Source organism: Manis javanica, chromosome 15 (assembly GCF_040802235.1).
Source record: "Manis javanica isolate MJ-LG chromosome 15, MJ_LKY, whole genome shotgun sequence".
Lineage (NCBI taxonomy): Eukaryota > Metazoa > Chordata > Mammalia > Pholidota > Manidae > Manis > Manis javanica.
The window spans coordinates 51,545,922-51,565,417 of NC_133170.1; the positions used below are offsets into that span (position 1 = coordinate 51,545,922).

Below are 19,496 nucleotides of genomic sequence, written 5' to 3' on the forward strand. Positions count from 1 at the left end.
CATAGTGATTCCCATGAACAGTTTTTTAGTAAGCGTCCTTCTAGGTCATGTTCTATGCACATGGAAGTTTGTGTGTTGTGTGTGCACATTCATCTCTAGTTCCAAAGAGCTCTGGCTCTTTCTCTGTGCTTGTCTCTCTCTCTGGGGACACGAGGTAGGGGAAGGGGTATTCAAAGCACACAAAAAAAAAAGCTTGAGGAGAGAAGAAAAAGCAAGAGAGCATCTGGGACCTGCTGTGATTCAGATTAGCTGGAGTGATGTGTGGTGGTGAGGAGGTAAACCACAGCAGCTAAGGAGTTTGTAGAAACCAGGTGAAGGGCCATCAACAACAGAACCCCGGTTACATTCCAGAAAGCTCACCATGGCAGGAACACAGAGAATGCAGGGAGAGGGAGTACCTACCAGTGGATTCGGTTGCTGGTTAGCAGACTACTTTGGGAATTCCATTGTGAGATTATGAGAGCCAGTATCACGGTGGTATTGTGATGGAGAGAAATAGTGAAACCAAGCTAAGTCAACACCAAAGGATTATTAGAATTTGGAGGGTGGATATAGGGATGAGACAGTGTGGGGAGTCAAGAACACCTCCCAGTTTCTAGTATTCACAGTGCTGCTCACTGGGGTAGCAATTCATGCAGATTAGAAACATGCGATAAATATCAAGTTTGGGCCAGACTCTCTGATCTCAGCAGAGATTCTAAGATGTTGATGCTTTGACAAAGCTTGCATTTCAATACCACACTAAGAACCAGAAGTACTAGGGATAGTCTCCCAATGCTTCATGTTTAGATTCTCAGTGGTGAGGGATAAAACTGAGGGGTAAGGCTCCCTCCTTTTCCAGCTGGATTTACTCCACAGCCTTTCAGAAAACTCTTATTTTTCTTGGCAATATGTTATATCCACAGCCTATAAAATGTCTCAAGAAGTAATTGATCCCATTACTTTTTGTTACTTCTTAGAGTCAACTAAAGAAATGACTACAACTGTATTTGAAAGACTTTATCCACAATTCTTTAGATATAACCCCTATCTGGTAGAACAGTTACATCCCTTGCATCTGATTGCTCCTGGTGGGACAGCCAGTTCTCATCCAAGTCAGATTGCATTGGTAGGATACTGAAATTTCCAGACTGAATTCTGATCTGCCATGTTCTGAGGTGTAGAAGTCTGGAATTTCCACTGAAGTTTTTTTGTATTTGAGCAGCTCAAAATGGTTCCAAGAAGAAACATTTGGGTTGGCCCTGTCTACAGAGGAAACTGCAATCTCCTTCCAAGAAGAGGCTGGGGGAGCCTCATACATGTGAGAATGTAAGCTTTTGAATTTCCAGGTAGAATGTACCCAGGAAAAGGAATGAAGGAGCAGTCAACCAGTATCTCTGTCCTCAGGCTGAGAATCGTGCCTGCTGGCAAACTGTCCCTACCAGTAAATATCCCAGGTTTCAAGGCAGACCATGTAGCATAGACCAGGGCATAGCAATGGGATTGTGAAAACAGAATGCCTGCCTTCAGATCCTGGCACTGCCCACTACTAGTTGGGAGACCTGAGGCAAGTTATTTAACTTCGAGCCTAGGTTTCTTTCAGCTATAAAGTAGAGGTTGCTGTGAAAGGAAACCTATTAATATACATAAGTGGGTATGATAATTCTAACACATGGAAAACTGCAAGTTATGACTGTGTTGTTGGCTCAGAGCATATCTCTTCTTACTGCCCTGCCATGCCTCTCCTCTGCCTGGTGGGCAATATGCTACTTTCAACAGAACCTGAGGTGATACACCTGCTTCTGGGAGACTTACACCAAGGACTATGTGTGATTAGCTGACTTCTAGGGCAAGCCGAGAGGCAAGCAATAACCTGCATTTACAGCTAGAGCCTTTTGCTAGGCCCAAAAGAGAACATTATGAGGAAAATGCATCTGCTCACCAAGGAAGGTTACAATTCTAAGTAAACTAGTTACAGCACATTTGAAATGTGAGATAGAAGGTGGTATGTCAGGGCCTTCTGACCAGGCATTTGGTTTGGAGTAAGAGACCCTCTTTGTCTAGTTGGGGGAGTGGCTGAATGATCCTCTTGAGAATGAGCTGGGCCAAGCCCTCCTAGTCTACAGCCTCCATGAACTTGTAGAAGGTCTGGGCCCATTGAAAGCTGAGTCCCCAGTTTGATCTGTAGACTTTGTAGAGCTGAACACAAAAGCCAGCCCTGTTACCCTATATCCCAGGATGTCCTTGTCCATTTGCCCCATGCCAGCATCTGAATTTAAGCAGGGATTTCCAGAGCTAAGAGGCTCAGCTCTATCTTTATTGGAGACAGGCTGTATGCTTTTGGTGGGTTCATCTCTTATTGCCACCCACAGGATAAAGAGGGAAGTGCACTCTGTACTTGCATAAATCTGTAGCTTTGAACTTACTGGCTTTCCAGTGAAGGGTGAGGGGTCACAGACAGTTACCCTCTCTACTAATAGATCTAGGTACTATTATAAACTTTGTAAATTGGTGTAGAACCTTTGTGGAAAAAAATGGTGAGTAGCTCTTTCAGAGGTGACCTGAGGTGACCAGTGTAGGGCTTTTGATAGAAATCAACAATTCTAGCATCTAATACCTCTACCAAATAGCTGGTAATCCATGACTCCACCATTTACTGGGGCTAATAAATGGTAGAGTCCTATTCCATATTCTTCCAGATCAGTAGGATTTGTACCCATGGCCCTTCTAGGGAACAAAAGTAAGATTTTGAAAATCCCAGCAATATCCAAATCTGGCTCTATCCTTTCTTCCTTCTATAAGGTCCTAAGGGGAGATCTAGACATAGTACAATTAAGTAATTCTAAGTACTTCTTTAGGGCTAAGCCAACTCATGATGTCCCTCAGCAGAGTTCTAGAAGAGTTGGTTGGTTGAGATGAATTTAGCCTTAAGTTCCAAGTGGGATGTTCTATGTCCATAAATCTAAATATTAGGATTGTTCTACCCACTGATTTATTGCATGGTAAAAATAAAAAAACAGTGAGGGGCAAAATCAAATGAGAGGAGAAAGGAGAAAATGGTTTCCAAGAAAAATTTTGAATGTGTTGTTTGCTTTTAAATGCATGTGGATAAAATGAAAGTTCCCATGACCAGGATTCTCACCTGGTCCTCCTTGTCTAGACGTTGCTATTGACTCTGTAAAGAGCTCCGCCCAGTGCTCTGGGTGACACAGTAGCATGGCTGTAAGGCTGCAGGAGAGCAGAGCAGAGGCTGAAGTGGTGGCAGCGCCATGGACAGAGAGTGTATGGCTGTGCGGGCTGAGAGACCCAGAGGCAGAGACTGGCTTGCTGCAGGCAGACTTGTTCTGAAATCAATGGGATTTTAGTGATTGACCTGCCACCATGGAAATAAAGTTGGGTATAACCGTTTCACCCCAAGAACATTTTACTGTCATTTCTTTGGTCACATTGAATTCATAGTGAACTTACCCGGGGCTGAAACTCATTGGCAAGACAATGCATATAAGAAGGTACTACAAGAGAAAGATGCTCAAAACAAAACACACTGTAAGCAGCCCAGAAGTTACTGGGTTAAAAAAAGAACTGTTTCTTATCTTCCACCCTCTCCAGCCAGAAAAATATTCTCAAATTAAGATACAGCCTGGAGACAATGATCAAGTCCAGAGCATGGTTGTTGAATTATAGCAGGGGAGACAAAGACCAAATTCAGGTGGCTTGCAGGAAAGCATGGCTTCAGGGTAAAGACCGACTCAGAGGTGTGGTGGTGACATTGCAAAATACTACAAAGTGACGTTTAGTAGATCTTTCAGCTCGACAAAATCTCCTATAAGGCTTAAAGGCATAGTACTACAGCCACCTGATGGGCCCAAGGTGCATCAAAATGGTAATTAATTAAATTGAGAGAAAAGCATGACTTTAAAAAAACTGTGGTTTTGACTCATGGAATGAACTGAAATCAAATACATAGAAAACCCAGTAAGATGCGGAGAACATGATATGCCAGAGTACTAACAGACTGAACTAAAGGAGACTGAAACAGTTTGAGGGAAAAAAGACCTCTGAGCCCTCAGTTTTTATAGGTAGGAAACAGGCTGGGAAAACTTCTAACCATCAAAAAAGGAAGTTTCAATGTCCTCTTCAGAAGCAAGTGAAGAAGATGATGGAAAGGATATCTCTGAGGACAGAGCTGGAAGCTGTAGAGAACAATGGACTGGGGATCCCTCTGCACCCCGCTCCCCACCCCTCAGCTTACCTACCGTTCTCCTGGAAAGAGAACCAGTGTCTAATGAAGAAACATTTCCTACTCCCATGACAGGGGAACTTGGCTAATTTACCAACAGAGATTTCAGAATTGCTAAGCACCAGGTTTACTCTTCTTGAATGGGTGTGTTTACTGTGATTATCCTGTCCCTGTTACACCATTGCATATTATGTGGGAGGGACTGGCCAATGATCTGTCTTTCTGGTTCATAGATCCAGTTCAAATCTGGACCAGATGTAGATCATGAAGTCCTAAATGTTGAGCCTGATACCATGATGGGGTAAGACTTCTGAGTATCCTTTGATGGGCATGGGGATGTTTTCATGTTGGCAGGATGTGAATAATGTGGCCAAGGAGGTGCTTGATTGAATAAGTGACCCAAGTTCTTTTATGTTGTCCTACATTGTCTCATTATCACGGCCCTATCATGCGCACAGAGTACTTCCTATCCTTATGACTTTGGGCTTGGCCTCTTGCTTTGATAAATGAAGTAGAGCTGAACTGATCATGCCAAGGCCTTAAGAAGTTTGAGTGTTCTTCTTTTCCTCTTGTACATCTGCTGTTGCCGTAAGAAGAACATGACACAGCCAGCCCTGTGGTTCATGGAGAATGAAAGGCCATGGAGAAGGCCCAGGTCCACAGACCTGCAGAATAAAGCGAGCTGCCTCAAATGATTGTTTTCAGCCACTAAGTTTTGGGATTCGTGTACACAGCATTATAGTAGAATAGTTAACTAACGCACTTGGCTTCCTGATTCCAGCAACTGACACACAGCAGCTGCGGTGGCAGCTTTCCAGCTGTGTCTGGCCCATGGGTTGTTTTCTCCTTAGGGTGGAACTGCTATTAAAGTAGTTCTGCCTCCTAGTTGGATCCAGAGTACTATCCTGAGTCCTTCTGCCCAGCCCTTTCCAGCTTTGCCTGGATCTGGCCCCGGCTGGCCTGTGCACTGATGGGGCTCAGCCCATTCCCTGCCAGCCCACAGGGGTGAGTTCTATTCTAAACTGCCTCATACTGCTTTGTCAATGATGCAGCATATGTGTAGACATTATAAATAAATAGGGTGCCAACACCACCAACATACCACTAAGACTTCAAAAGGGTGGGTCACTTCTTTCCTTTAGGTATTTTTAGACTCTATAATAATCACATAGAGTAGAGAGATGCCCATAATGGTAGAATGTCTGATTTGGCAAAGAAAAACAAGCATGTACCTCCCTCCCCATTCCACTCCCCAGGCTTTCCTTACCATTTTGGTATTTCATCATAGGATTTCAAGTTGCAAAATCTAAGTTTGGGTCTAGGTTCTACCTACTAACTCGTCTAAGCCATCTAACCAGTGTGTAAAAGGGCCAGAATTTGAGTACATTTCTATTCCAGATCCCATGTGCTTGATTACTGTCTATATTGTCTCATAATCTGGTTACTGTCTGAGTGGTAGATTGATCATCTAGTTTTTCATAGGTAAATACAAATGGAACTATCTAAAGAAGAACATTGTTGTGGGAAATAAGTGAGATACTCTATGCAAATCACCTTTATCTTCTATTTATTCTACTTATTAAGGAAACTGAATATGTGTTTAAGTACATTGCAATTTATAATTACTGAGGTAAAGTGTAATTATACATTTGAAATGATCACTTGTCTTAACTCCTGTGTTGCTTCATCTACTAATCATCAATATCAGGATTCCTTTTTTCTCTTTTTTAAAGTTAATCTTTAGAAACTACCACTAGCAGCGTTGTGATATTCTCTCTGATGGTTATATTAGTGGCAGTGTCTATCTCTTAACGGACACCTCACTGTTGAATTTTAGCAATGGCTTTAAATCACCTTGCTTCCTTTTTCATTTGGTTAAAAAAAGGGGGAAAACGTCTTCATACTGGTGACTAATGATGCAGGATTCTGTCATTTTGGATGCACTCTGTAAATGTACAAATGCTTTTCACAGGGAACCCATATTATGACATGCAATTAAGTTGCATAAATTTAAAATTTTATAGAACAACTGTCTTGCAGTTTGCAGAGGGCAAGTAGGCAGGAGGGAAATGCAAATGTGGCCATGCTTCTGGAGATTACTATCCAGTGATGGAAGAACGTAAACAAATACAGGTGGTTCTCAAAGCAGAACATACATTCAAAAATTGAATGTCTGAAAGCAGAAGGGGATTCTCTTCCCAGATAGCTGGGAGTCAGTAATTACAAAATCCCTTAATGCAGTTCCTTCAGGCTCAGGTGTCCCTGCCAAAGGTGAGAAAGGACCTCAGAGAGCCTCATGTCAACAGATAGCTGGAAGCCTGGCTGCCAACAGTCTTCATGGACTCCCCTCTCAAGCCTGAACTAGGTCTCCCCTCTCAAGCCCCTCGTTTGGTTCCTCTTGGATTGCAGAGCAGGCCGATGGCAACGATAGCTGATCTTTAAGACCCTCTAAGTCTTGGCCTGTGGTGCTCAGTGCTTCTACCAGCACAGGTTGAGTTCAGACCCCAGGTACTCGACGTGACTGGCCACCACCATTTCCGCTGCTCTCCACTTCCTGCTTGGCTACCTGGCTGCAGTCTATTGCCCTTGTTCCTTCATAACTTCCCCTTCTACTGTGGATGAAGCCAAGATGTGGGAGGCAGGGGAGGAAGGGAGGCTGGCAAGGGACAGTCATCCTAGATAATGGTTCTAAGTGGACCAGCAAGCTCTTGGAGCCCCTCCACCACAGAGGGGGCAGGGCTATGCTTCTTTAGGGTGAGTGGCTGGCCAACCAGCTTCCAACTCCTGCCCTCAGTCCTTCCTCTCAATGGATCGCTGGCCCTTCTCTGGGCAGCAGCTGCTGTGAGGCAGACCCAGAGCTGGAGATTCCCTCATCTGCGAGAGGCTGGCTGCTTCAAAGCAAGGGAGGGTCATGTATATGTAAGAGTGCCAATTATTTGGAAATGGGGGACTGACCTATGATGTTATGTGTTAAGTACTAGGGTGGAGCTTGAAAGCAAAGGAGGTGAGGTTATCTCTGACTGCAGGACAGCCTCATGGAGCCATCATTCCTTCATTCAGTACTCTGGGCCAGGGTCTGTGCTCGGCTCTAGGACTAAAGTACACATGACCTCCATCCCCGCAGAACTGATGCTGACTTTGGGCAAGTTGCTTTAATATCTCTTTGCCTTGGTTTCTTTGTCTGAAAGTTGGGATGATGGTGCTAAATATAATAATAGTAATAACAATACCAATCTCCTAGGGTTGTTGGACAAAATAAAAATGAGGCATGCAAAGCAAAGGACCTGTCATGGAACTATCATTACGATTCTTGCAGCCTAGCTGGGGAGTGAGACATGTGAAGCAAAGCCAGAATTTAAAGGTATAAGAGTGGGTTGGCTGGAGACAATGAAAGTCACAGGCTGAACAAAGCACAAAGGTGAGAAAAGCAAATACCTAACCCCTGCGACTGGAGTGTGGGGCCGAATGGAAGAATCTTGGGAATTAAGGCTGGGCCCAGCAGCTCGGGCTTTGCTCAAAGAAAGGCTTGTATGTACGATAAAGGGCAGCACTTCATGCAGCAGGGGAGGCAGGCTTCATAGTAAAGAAAGGCAGTGATCACCAGAATCTCCAAGATTAAACACCCAAGGGTTGTGGGCACTGTGGTGTTGAGATCAGACCATTCTGTGATTTGCATGCATGGAGGGGCAGCAGGCAGACATTTCTATGCCCACCTGTGCTCCTATGTCTGAGAAAATTGGTGCCCTGATGTTAGCTCAGATTGTCAGCTTCCCCAGTGAGCGCCTTAGGGTTGCCAGCAGGCAGCTGGGACTGGGAGGTTAGGTATCTCCGTGAAGTCTTATTAAACTCTTGGCTGCCTGGGAATAGTGCACCGCAGTGGCAGAGTTTTAAATGGCACAGGGTCTCTGGCCGTCAGAAAGGTTGCAAGTAGATACTTTCATTTGTCCTCCGTGAAAGCTTAATATCATTTTTTCTGTTTAAGTCAACTGATAGACCTCATTACTTCAATTCATCGGACAGCTAGAGTAGCCTTTTTGATTTTACTGAGCTCTCCAATGCATGTTGGGGAAGAGCTAGTGAATTTTTAACCAACTTCAGTGAATTAAAGCCCTTGGTGCTGCAGCATATTCATACTGTTGTTGCTAACTCTCTGAGGGCACTCCCTGGGTCGAGAGGGATCCCCACTATCACAGTGTGAGCTCCAGGAGATATGCTTCCAGTTCATGAACCCCCTCCAGACCTTGCACATGTTAAAGCATCTGTTCTATTTTCATAATGATTTTCAGCTCTCTGCCAGTCTAACCTGTTCAAAAATGTTTTCTGACAAGTTCTGTGCTCAGATATCTTTGGTTCAAACCAAAGGGGTTTGTTGCTTTTCTCTTCTATTTCCCTCCAAGCCTGACAACAAGCACACACTCTGTCCATTAGCATAGTGCTACAATAAAGCAGAGCAGCAGGCAAACAACGAAGGACATTTCTTATCATGGAGGCTGCATGGGTCAGCTGACACTTGGCCGCATTAGCTGATCTCACTCACATGCCTGTGGTCTGCTGCAGATCTGCTGATCTTGTTAGGCTCTCTCACCTACCTGGGCCCAGCTAGCAGCCACATGACCTAGGGCAGGTACAGGTGGGGAAATCGGGGCAGCTCATCTCTGCTTCATGTGCCATCTCCCATCTTCCAACAGGCTAGCCCAGGCATGTTCTCCTGCAGATAGAAGAGGGACAAGAACAAGAGTAAGCCCCGTCATGCCAGTGCTTTCCAAGCAACTGCTAACATCATGTTAGCTAATGTCCTATTGGCCAAAACAAGTCACCCAGTTGAGCCAGAGTTGATGAATACAGGGATGGGCCTTTAGTGCAATCCACCTATTACCCATGCTCATTGAAGAGAAAATTTCAATAAGAATATTCAATTCACCTGCAGTTCTACAAACTAGAGATAAATCATTGTTAATATTTTTGATATTCCTAACCTTATTTCCTACTAAACATGTACTTCTACATGGAATATCAATAATTATTCCCATTGCTTTTTTCTCTTAACTACAGGTTATGAACATATTTCCATGAAGTAAAATACTGTCCTAACACGTTCTAATATACTTAATGATTGTTAGGTATTAAATTATATTCATATTCATGCAGTGAAATACTCTCTTAAAGGACATTTGTTTCCATGTTTTCACAGTTATAAGCTACTCTGCCACCAACATCCTTATCATTCCATCTTTGTGTACATTCAAGTTTTTTTCCTAAGTCATTCCTAGAAGAGGAAAATCAGAGTGCCTACCCAGTTGTAAAGCTTTTCATGTCATTTATTATCTTCCACCCAGAGGTGTATGAGAGTGTCTGTTTCTCTGCTAGACTGACATTTGGTTTCTGCTTGAATTTTGTTACAACAGTGCATTGGGTTAGTCCTATCTTAAAAAACATTGACTAAATGACTATGAGATTGTAGTTTTTCCCCTAATTCCTTAGAAAGGGATGAAAATTAGCATTAACTTAGGCCATAAACTTGGGCCTGAAAGTGACTGAGATAACAATAAACCAGGCAATGGACAGGGCGAAGAGAAAATGTTAAGAGAAATAATTGTTCCTTGATTTAGATGCTAAATGTCCTTTTGGTCGTCACTGTTGTGTCAAATGGTGGAGATGCACTAGGTTGGAAAACATTTTGGTGGACTGATAAATTTTGAAATCTAGGCAGTTATATTCCAATTTGGGCAGGTGAGGGTGAGTCGAGGTGTTTTAGAGAATAAGATCATTTTTACTGATTCCTTTTATTAACATTGTCATGTGGATTTCCTTCATGTATTATCATGTCCAGTGAATATTTTTTATGTTAGATTACTTACTTGATTATTTCTAAAGTGTACCTTTCTTGTATTAAATTGAAATTATTTATAAGAGTATGAAAACTTTTATTTTCCTTCCGCATATGTGACTGTTTTGCACACTTGTAATTTATATTTTTAGTGCCCAAAGAAAAACTGGCTTTGGATGATGATTCTTGCCTGTGTTTAAATTCATTCAAAACCATTATTTCTCAATAAATTTGATCCCACACACAATAGACAGTGTGTGAAGGGCCACTTCCTTCCCAGGATCTGGGCTTTCATCATAATCCCTGCCCTGTAGCACAGTAAGCAAGGGCTTAATAAATACTGTTTATAAATATTTATTTAGTAAGTAAGTGGTGAATAAATGAATAAATGGAGTTTATGTTACGAAAATACCTGAAACAAACACCCTTGTCCAAATGAGGGTTGAATTTGCCATCAAATTCAGCCTTTCCAACATGTACTTCTACATGGAATATCAATAATTATTCCCATTGCTTTTTTCTCTTAACTACAGGTTATGAACATATTTCCATGAAGTAAAATACTGTCCTAACACGTTCTAATATACTTAATGATTGTTAGGTATTAAATTATATTCATATTCATGCAGTGAAATACTCTCTTAAAGGACATTTGTTCCTTGATTTAGATGCTAAATGTCCTTTTGGTCGTCACTGTTGTGACAAATGGTGGAGATGCACTAGGTTGGAAAACATTTTGGTGGACTGATAAATTTTGAAATCTAGGCAGTTATATTCCAATTTGGGCAGGTGAGGGTGAGTCGAGGTGTTTATATAAGTCTGGGTTCTCAAAGCCGCTTGGACCTTAAATGTTTTCACAATCGAGCACTTAACCACACCTGGGTACGTGTGCTGTGTTCCTTATCGTTGTGGGAGCCAGCCCCTGACAGGACTCAGCTTCCGCTGTTTGCGCTCCTGTGTGGTCGCTTCCCACTGGGTAGAGCTCCCCTGGATGACCATTCAGTACTGCAGACATGACAGAGTGTGACTTCCTAGGTCAGAAAAGACACCATGGTTTCCACTTTGTTCTCTCTCGGGCTCATCCGGAAGAGTGCAGCTGCCTGCCATGGGGACACCCAAGCAGCCCTAGAGAGAGGTCTGGGCACTAACTGAGGGTTCCACCTGAAGCCTCCTGCCAACAGCCAGCACTAACTGGACAGACATGGGCATGAGACATTTCTTTTGGAAATGATTCTCCAGCTCTAGTCAAACCTTCAGATGACTACAGCCCAGGCCAATATCTTGACTTTAGCCCCCCCGAGACACCCTGAAAAGCAACCACCTTAGCCACTCCTAGATTCCTGACCCACAGAAACTGCATGTGATAATAAAGGTCCGTTGTTTTTAAGCTATTGATATCTGGGGGAAATTTGTTACATAGTACTAGATAGCTAATATGATGTGTGACAGGCTGGTCTCACCAAATAAATTATAAGCATTTTGAAGAGAAGAATCATACCTTTCATTTCTCACAGTGATTTTCCTGGTACTGAGATAACATTCATCAAAATAAATGATGTTGATGCTTCACAATTACCTTCCGGTCAAATCAGCAAATATTTAATGCCCACCAGTCTCTCTTCTAGGAGCTAAGGAAAGCAGTAAACAAAAAGGAATGAAGTAAGTGCTACTGGGTACACATAGAGTAGTTTAAAAAATAGGTATGGGCCAGGGCAATGATGATATGACACTAAGAAGAAAAATGAAACAAAGGTTGGCATTACTATTTTACACATTTGATGTAGGGTGCCTGGAAACCATTCTCTGATAAGACAGTTGAGCAGAGATCAGTGTGTGTATCTGGGAAAGAGCATCACAGGCTGTGGAAAATGCATGTTCAAAGGCCGCAAGACTGGAAAAGCGTGGCCCGTTCAGCGAGGTAATGTGGCGGCATTCACTATTTGCAGATTTCTCTGATTAGCTCATTGATTTTCTCCCGAGTCCATCTCAACATTTGCATCTCTCTCAGTGGCCTGAGCCCCTCTTTCCCCCATTTTCTGAATTTGAACAGGGCACCTGATACAGGTCTACTTTAAATAATTTATGTAAATAAGTCATTGTATAAACAGAAACTTGACTAATGAGTCAAAATAGGCTAATCTTAAGAGCCAGAATGAAGCATTAGAAAATTCAGGGTTGTAATCTTCCTTTCGTTATGACTGCCACTGGAAGCATTAAAACCATTAGTGCCCACCAATAAATTATATAGCTTTTGCAATAACACAAATACGTTTGAATGTTTCTGACATTGCAGGAAATAATCAGGCTCAATCAATAGTTGTTTATCAAGACACAAGGTCTCAAATCGATCAGTAATTAGCTCTTCCAACTGAAGAACAGATACAATTCTGTTTCCTAAATGGTCTGTCATTCTGTGCTGTAGGCTTCACCTCTTTTTCCTCCTGCTGAAAGAACACATCACAATGAACTAACTGAGCACTGAATGACTTCGCCTTGATTACAGCATGTGTGTGATCATAAATACATAAAATTGTGTTTGTGTTTCACAGACATCTAAATTTTTTAATGTTGCATTTTGCTTTGGATAAGCAAGTTTATCCTTACTTGAATAAATAAACACCCCTCTGAAAGGCATGATGCAGAACTTAAACTCACATTTAACCTTTTAGATTATCACCAGAGCCCCTGTATACCTATTGCCCCAGCAGGTGTGTCTTCTGTGAAGCTAACTGACTTGCTTGCTCCCTTTTATAAACATGATCTTGGCAAATTAAAGAAAGGGAGACATAGGGGAAGGGGGGAGTAGGTTAGAGAGAAAGAATCGAAGAGAAGTAGCCAAAAAAAGAAAGACCCAGAACAGGGAGATAACAAGAAAGAAAAATCCTGGTGTGTATGTGTGTAGGGGAAGGGAGTGGAGGAGTCACCACTGAGAGAGAACTAGAAAGGAGAAAGGACACCTATGTGAAGACTGGGATTGTTTGTGGGAAGGAAGAAGAATATGTTATTAAAGCAAGAAAAAAGATTAGTACTGAAAAGAGTAATTACTGTATGTTTTTCCTCTTAAATAAAAATGAGGCCATTCAAATTATGAAGCAAAATATTAGAAATAATGAAAAGGAAATGCACTTAATAAATAGTCTACCAGGAAACCTACTACTATGCTTTTTATCGAAGCAAATTAATTTAAAATAGTTAAGGACCAGGCAAATGTAGTATCATTTGTAATTATTTTTTCTCAGTTCTAAATGCATCTGTGTAGCATAGGTTATGAAAACAATGAGTTCTTTAAATCTCTATAGAATTGTTTTTTAGCTTAGTCTTGCATAGCAAAGATATTTTTAAGATATCTTTCTTTGGTGTATATTTAATTAATATGAAGTGTTTAAAACAAATAGAGACAATTGGACATGATGATAATTTACCCAAAAACTTAACTTTGGTGGAAAGCAAGCAAAATATAAAGACATTTCAGTCTTTCTTACAAATTATTTTTCATGAGCTGTAATGCCATTGACCTGATAAATTTGGCATAATTGTAAACATATGTTGAAGTCTATTCATGTTAAAAGCACAATCTTAAAAATGTTTGATTTTAGGATATTAAAACAATTTTTTTTTGGCTTAACAGAACCTCAAGAACTTGGTTCTCTAAGTTGCAAGAATTTTAAATATTCATTCTCCAGAGAAATGACTGTCTCTTAACAGCAATTTTAATGGACTTCAGGGGTAATTTTATTGAAGAGAAAATTTTCAACAAGCTTTCAAATGTTTTAAATACAACGAAACAATAAACAGTAAATCCTCATAAATCCTTATAAGTATTTCCCCGGAGGACTCCTTTCTTACAGAAACACGGTGTTTCAAGGGAAACTTAATTTGTGTGTCTCTGCTTCATTAATACACTTCAGAGCCATTTCCAATACCACTGTATCTCATGAACCTTTTTATAAGCCTTTGTAAAGATATTTTTATTTCAACCAGAAACTCAGGTCTTGTTGGCAGCAGATGGAGCTGGGGGTACAGGAGGAAAAGTTAGCTTGGACACCCCGAGTTCAAATGACCCTAAGCAAGGACAAAGCCATTCTTCCAGTCTTAAATGAGACTGAAATCATGGGTAGAAATGTTCTCTGTGTGAAAGCATTTGTGAGCCAAGGATTTTAAAAGACATAAAAGGTTCTCCTGAAGCCATTCAATACCTAAGGCCCCAACCAAATTCTACACAAAGTAAAATTAAATTGGAATTTCTTGAATTTGCTTGGTGTGCATTTTAATAATTCTTTTCAATATGGAGACAAACCTACTTAAAAACAACCTTTTTTTAGCTTGTGTATTTGTGTGGCTGAGTCTTCTTTGGGGTTTCCCCCCGGAATCAGACAAGTGGTTTATTCAGGAGGTGACATCAGACAAGGCAGTACAGCCGGGAGGTGGGACTGGGAAGGGAAGGGTCCACAAGAGGTGTGTTATCAGCAAGTTTGCACTGGGCGCTGGGGCTCAGTCCTGCTGGAACTCTGGGAGCCAGCATAGGGCACATGCCTCAGAGCTGTACCCCCTCAGGGGGTGAGGAAGCTGGGGTCTTTAGATGCCAGTTCCCACTGGTAGCTGGCTAAGAGCTGCTCCTGGAGTTTGATCATTCCCCACACTTCTGGCCTGTTGTGCACCCCAGAATGGACTGAGATGCTCAGGGTCAAGGTGACATGGGAGGCACAGACAGCTTCTGCTACTCAAACACACTTTCTGTTGTATTTCAGAGTAACAACCATAGGAAGTTTATGGTGGAGAATCAAGAAAAGCTTTATGTAAGTGAATTTGTTAAAGCAATTTTTCAAGTGACAGGAAATCTGTGATTGATACAGATGACAATTTGAATGCCTTGATTACTCAGAGTTAAAGACCAAGCAATGTTTGTTTGCTTTGATGCTCCACTTTCCTTCACACCTTCACATGAAGGATAATAGCTAATGTTTATCAAACACTTGTTATATGCTTGGTGCATATGTATACATATATATGCACACATATATACATATGTAAGATACATAACACACATATATATATAACATACATATATAGTAAATATAACACATATGGTAGGGGCATAAACTTGTAATAAAACATTTAATTCTCACAACCACTGAATGAGATAGGTGCTACTATTATCTATGTTTTACAGGTGAGAAAATGAACCTACAGAAAGGTCTGTAACTTGGCCAAACTTGTAGCAGAGAAGGGGTTCAAAGTCAGTCTGGTCTGGACCTGTGGTCTTCAACACTGCATATCCTGGTGGCCTCACTGGATAATCCAGTGTGTGTGATGTACCCAGTCTACATTTCTTCTTTTAGTGTTGGAAGTCATGGTGATTACTAACTGTACCAACAGCTGTGCCACAGCCAGTGTGCCCTGCCCCATTTGCTTCCCAAGTGGACACTTGGAGTCAGGGCTCAGCAGCCATTTGCAGAGCTGGCCAGAGTTGGTGGCTAATTGTTGCCCGAATTGTAACTGCCAAGACCGCTCATTGCTAATCTGCTGATGGCTTTCCCTGTGACCTTTGGGACAGTCCACTGTCTGAAATGGGACAATGGTGCCCTTTCCCACCTATCTTGGTAGAGGAAGGATACGAGGAAGCTATTTTTGGAACATGCATACCTTGATTTTCACCAAGTTTTCAACCTTGTGGGAACTCATGGTTATCTTGAAGACCAACTAAATTTTAAGATAAAGTTATAGAACAGAAAAACACCTTTGGAGAGGCAAATAAAGGCTGAACATATGATGGTTTCAAAATGCAGAAATTACACACATGCCCAACAGATTGAGAAGTGGTAGGTGAAGCCACCTCTGTGTTGTCCCTCAGCATGTGAATGAAAACAAAACACTTTGAGGTCATCTACACATGCTGCACAATTTAAATTTTTTCTGTATGATATTTTATGAAAAGAGACCGTTGGTTTAACAGATTGGTTAGCATGTCTTTGTCTGAAATGGTGAGGTTGAAATATCACTCCTTATGGCATATTTATTCAGAAGTTTTTAAGCAAAAAATTAGGTGCCCTGAAAACAGGAAGTGGGATAGGGAAAACCACTGTACAAAAACTGGTGTAGCTTTTCAAGAGCTATTGACTCAACAGCTTAAGTGAGGTAAGTCTATGTATTTTCTCCCTAGTTTGTAGTAGGATAAAGACAAACGTGGTATGAAAGAACTTTTCATTTACAGTTTTATGCACTTTCAATTTGTTTTTTTTAATTTTAAGTCTTTAAATTGTTTAAAGTAACAGAATTCATTCTGATCTCAAATGTATTTTTAAAGTGCAGAGGCAGAGCATTCAACATTTAAATATTCATTTATTCTTAAAAAAGCATGTTAAAGTGACCAAGAGGTCAAAATTAATTCTTTTTAAAAGAAAAGGAGGTGATCCCCAGAATGATAGAGCAGTGAATTTTATCCCAGCATCCAGGAAAGCTGCTCTTTAGGTATCGTTTCAAGATCTCATAATACAACAGAGGGAAAGAATAAAGAGGTAAGCACAGACAGATGCTTTTCTGGAAGGGTAATTATTGTAGCTATTCAGTTCTTCGGGAGAGTAAACAACAATCGTACCCTTATTTCAGAGGACTCAGTGAAAGTAATTTACTCTGATTTTTAAATGTCGTGAAAAGGGTTTCAAATAAAGCCTGTGACAATGCCCGCAGAGCCTGTGGGGCAGTACTCAAGCTGGTACAAGCCGCTCTAGTATCCAAAGTATACAGAACAGCTGCCTTGCTTGGTTAGGAAGCCCAAGGTCCCAGCTTGTTCAAGGAAGCAACCTTTTGTAAGAGAACATGATCGCCCAGTGATGACATTTTGCTGTGATAAATAGATGAACGTTTATGCTAAGGAAAAAATGGGTCATGAGAAATTCCAGGAATGGATGAAGAGGCAGCGGAGATGATGACAGCATTTTCTTTCTCATTACCATTTGCTTTTCTTGATTGCCAACGTTGTGTTTGGAACTGAGTGATTATCAGTGCAAGGAGATACAGGTTGAAGGAGGAAGTGCTCACAGTGAATGACCTGGGAAGGTGGCCCAGGTGGGGAAGCCATCTTTGGAGAGGTTTTCTGGCTTCTGAACACTAAGAAAGTTATGTTCTCTGAGATTCTACTGCATCCTCCCCAACTATTTGTCCCTCTCAGGAATTTGGAAGAAAAGCAAAAATTAGGAGTTGCTGCAGGTTAATGGAAGCTGTTTGTGAAAAGTCCACAAACTTGGAAGCTGAGGCTCCAGGATCTGCCTAGTTCCTGCGGTATCATTTAGCTATTGCTATGTAACAAATTACCCCCAAACTCAGTGGCTTAAAACAACAATCACTTCTTAGTATAATGCACACACATAGGGGTTGTCCAGCATCTACTGGGCTCACTCAAACATCTTAGAATTGTCTGGGAGCTCTGATCTTGGCTGGGACAGCTCTGTCCATGTGTCTTACGCACTCATTGCACAGAGGACTAGGTCAGGCATATTCTTCTCATAGCAGTGGCACTAGCAGAGACATGCAAGGTTTTTTGAAGCATAGGTTTGGAATTGGCACACTGTATTTCCATCTGATTCTATTTGGCCAAAACAAATGACATGGCTGAGCACATTTACAAAGGTGGGGAAATCGACTGTCTAGTGAGAGGACTGGCAGGTTCATGTGGCACACAGAGAAGGAAAGCTCTGGGGCCTCTCATGCAATCTGCTGTGCTGCTCTGGCAGAATCTTGGGGGTATTGATTGTTCAGGCCCCCACAGCTATTCAGTACATTCCCTTCTGTTCCTCACCTCAAAGTGACAAGCTGGAGGCATGTCTGAGATGGCCGTACTCCCAGCTCAACACATAAGCATTGCCAAAGGAATGAGCTCTATGGTGTCCTGGTTTAACATCCAGTTCTCATGAATATGGCATGAGGGAGACACAGCAAAAGACAATGGCCCAAACTCCGACTTATTTGTACTGACAGGCCAGTGGGATAAAGGGTCTTCTGTAATCCAGGACTTCCTAAAACACATCTTTGGAGTTCAGTTTTTATTCAAATCTCCAAACTCCTCCTTTAACTCCACCCATGTTCCTGCCTGCTATCTTCCTTGGGGAAGTCCATATCCCAGGATGTTCCAGAAATGCTACCTACTTCCATTCCTAAATTAGACTTTTATATCCACCTTCTTGTATCACAAAGTCATTAAAATTTGTGGGTTGGGAGGTCTTGCTGTCCTGGAAAATTTTATTTGGGGGTGGCTTCCCAAGGACTAAGGAATAAAGTGGAATATGCCTGGTCAGGGCCAGCTTTGCCCAGATGAATGGAGACCTTTTTCTAATTCACACATAGGTGTCATGTAAGTCAATAGTAACCACATCTTTCTTAAATCTTTTTCGGTGATAATCCTAATGCTAGGTGATTATCTTCCAAGTTAGTGCAAAACACAGATGCCTATGGCTCAAGTTATTCAAAGAACCAACCTTAACCTTCTAGCATAACTTGTAGCCACCAGTTGGTCTTGAACTGACTTATTTTTTTTTTTTCCTAACTCATCTTGCATTTTGGTACAAACCTATTTTCCCTTACGATGTGAACTCTACTTACTTCTCAAGTACTACTTGAACTGGAGCATTCTAATATATTTTATTGTCAGTTTTACTGTCCATCTCCAGCTGAGACTGAATCTGGTTGCTTATAAGAAAAAGGACCTTAACTAATACATTTGCTTAAGAAACAGTGCAAAGAAACACCCAGATTGCTTAATCAACATGGCACCTCTGTCTGCAAAAGTTAAAAAAAAAATGCCAAAGTAGTCTTGGCTGTATTAGCAGCACCAGGCAATTATGGAATCTGCTGCAATAAATGGCTAAGGTTATGGCACCCATAAAGTTTAATTTGCATTCTGAATATTACGATATGTTCACTGAGAATGCCAAGCAGGCTCTGCAGGATGTGATTAGCTAAATTATAGTGCATTTCAGGATTTCTTTGGTTCATGCAAAGGCAGGAAGAGAATGACTTGCTGGTGTGTGGCTGGCCTCAACCTTTGCCTCCTTCAGAGGGACACAAGGAATATCAAAACAGATGGTCCTTCTGGGGTACCCTTGGAGGAGACAGAGTCACCAGATGGTGTGATGGAAATTGTGACTGGGCTGCACTGCAGCCAATCAGATTATCTGGGTCATTTTCAGGATTAATGTAGATGGCCAGAAGATTGATTAGGTTGCCATGATTGGAACCTGCTGAAACAGGATGAAAATGATTTAGCCAATTGCACCAAATGTGTATTATTCCAAGTTACCCAGTAAGAAACTGAGCTGGCATTGTGCAGAGACTCTAAAACTGGATGAGGATCTCATTGTTAGAGAACTAATAACATACTGGAAATTATATTTCCAGATCAATGGAAAGTAAGAGTCATACTCCTACAGAGGAAACAGCCCATAACACTTTGACACA

At 41.6% G+C, this 19,496-nt stretch overlaps 1 protein-coding gene across 2 annotated transcripts in view; it reads left to right on the forward strand.

The window, feature by feature from the left end:
- RBMS3 (RNA binding motif single stranded interacting protein 3) overlaps positions 1–19,496 on the forward strand; it is a 1,487,986-nt gene that overhangs the window by 152,465 nt on the left and 1,316,025 nt on the right. The window lies entirely within an intron of this gene.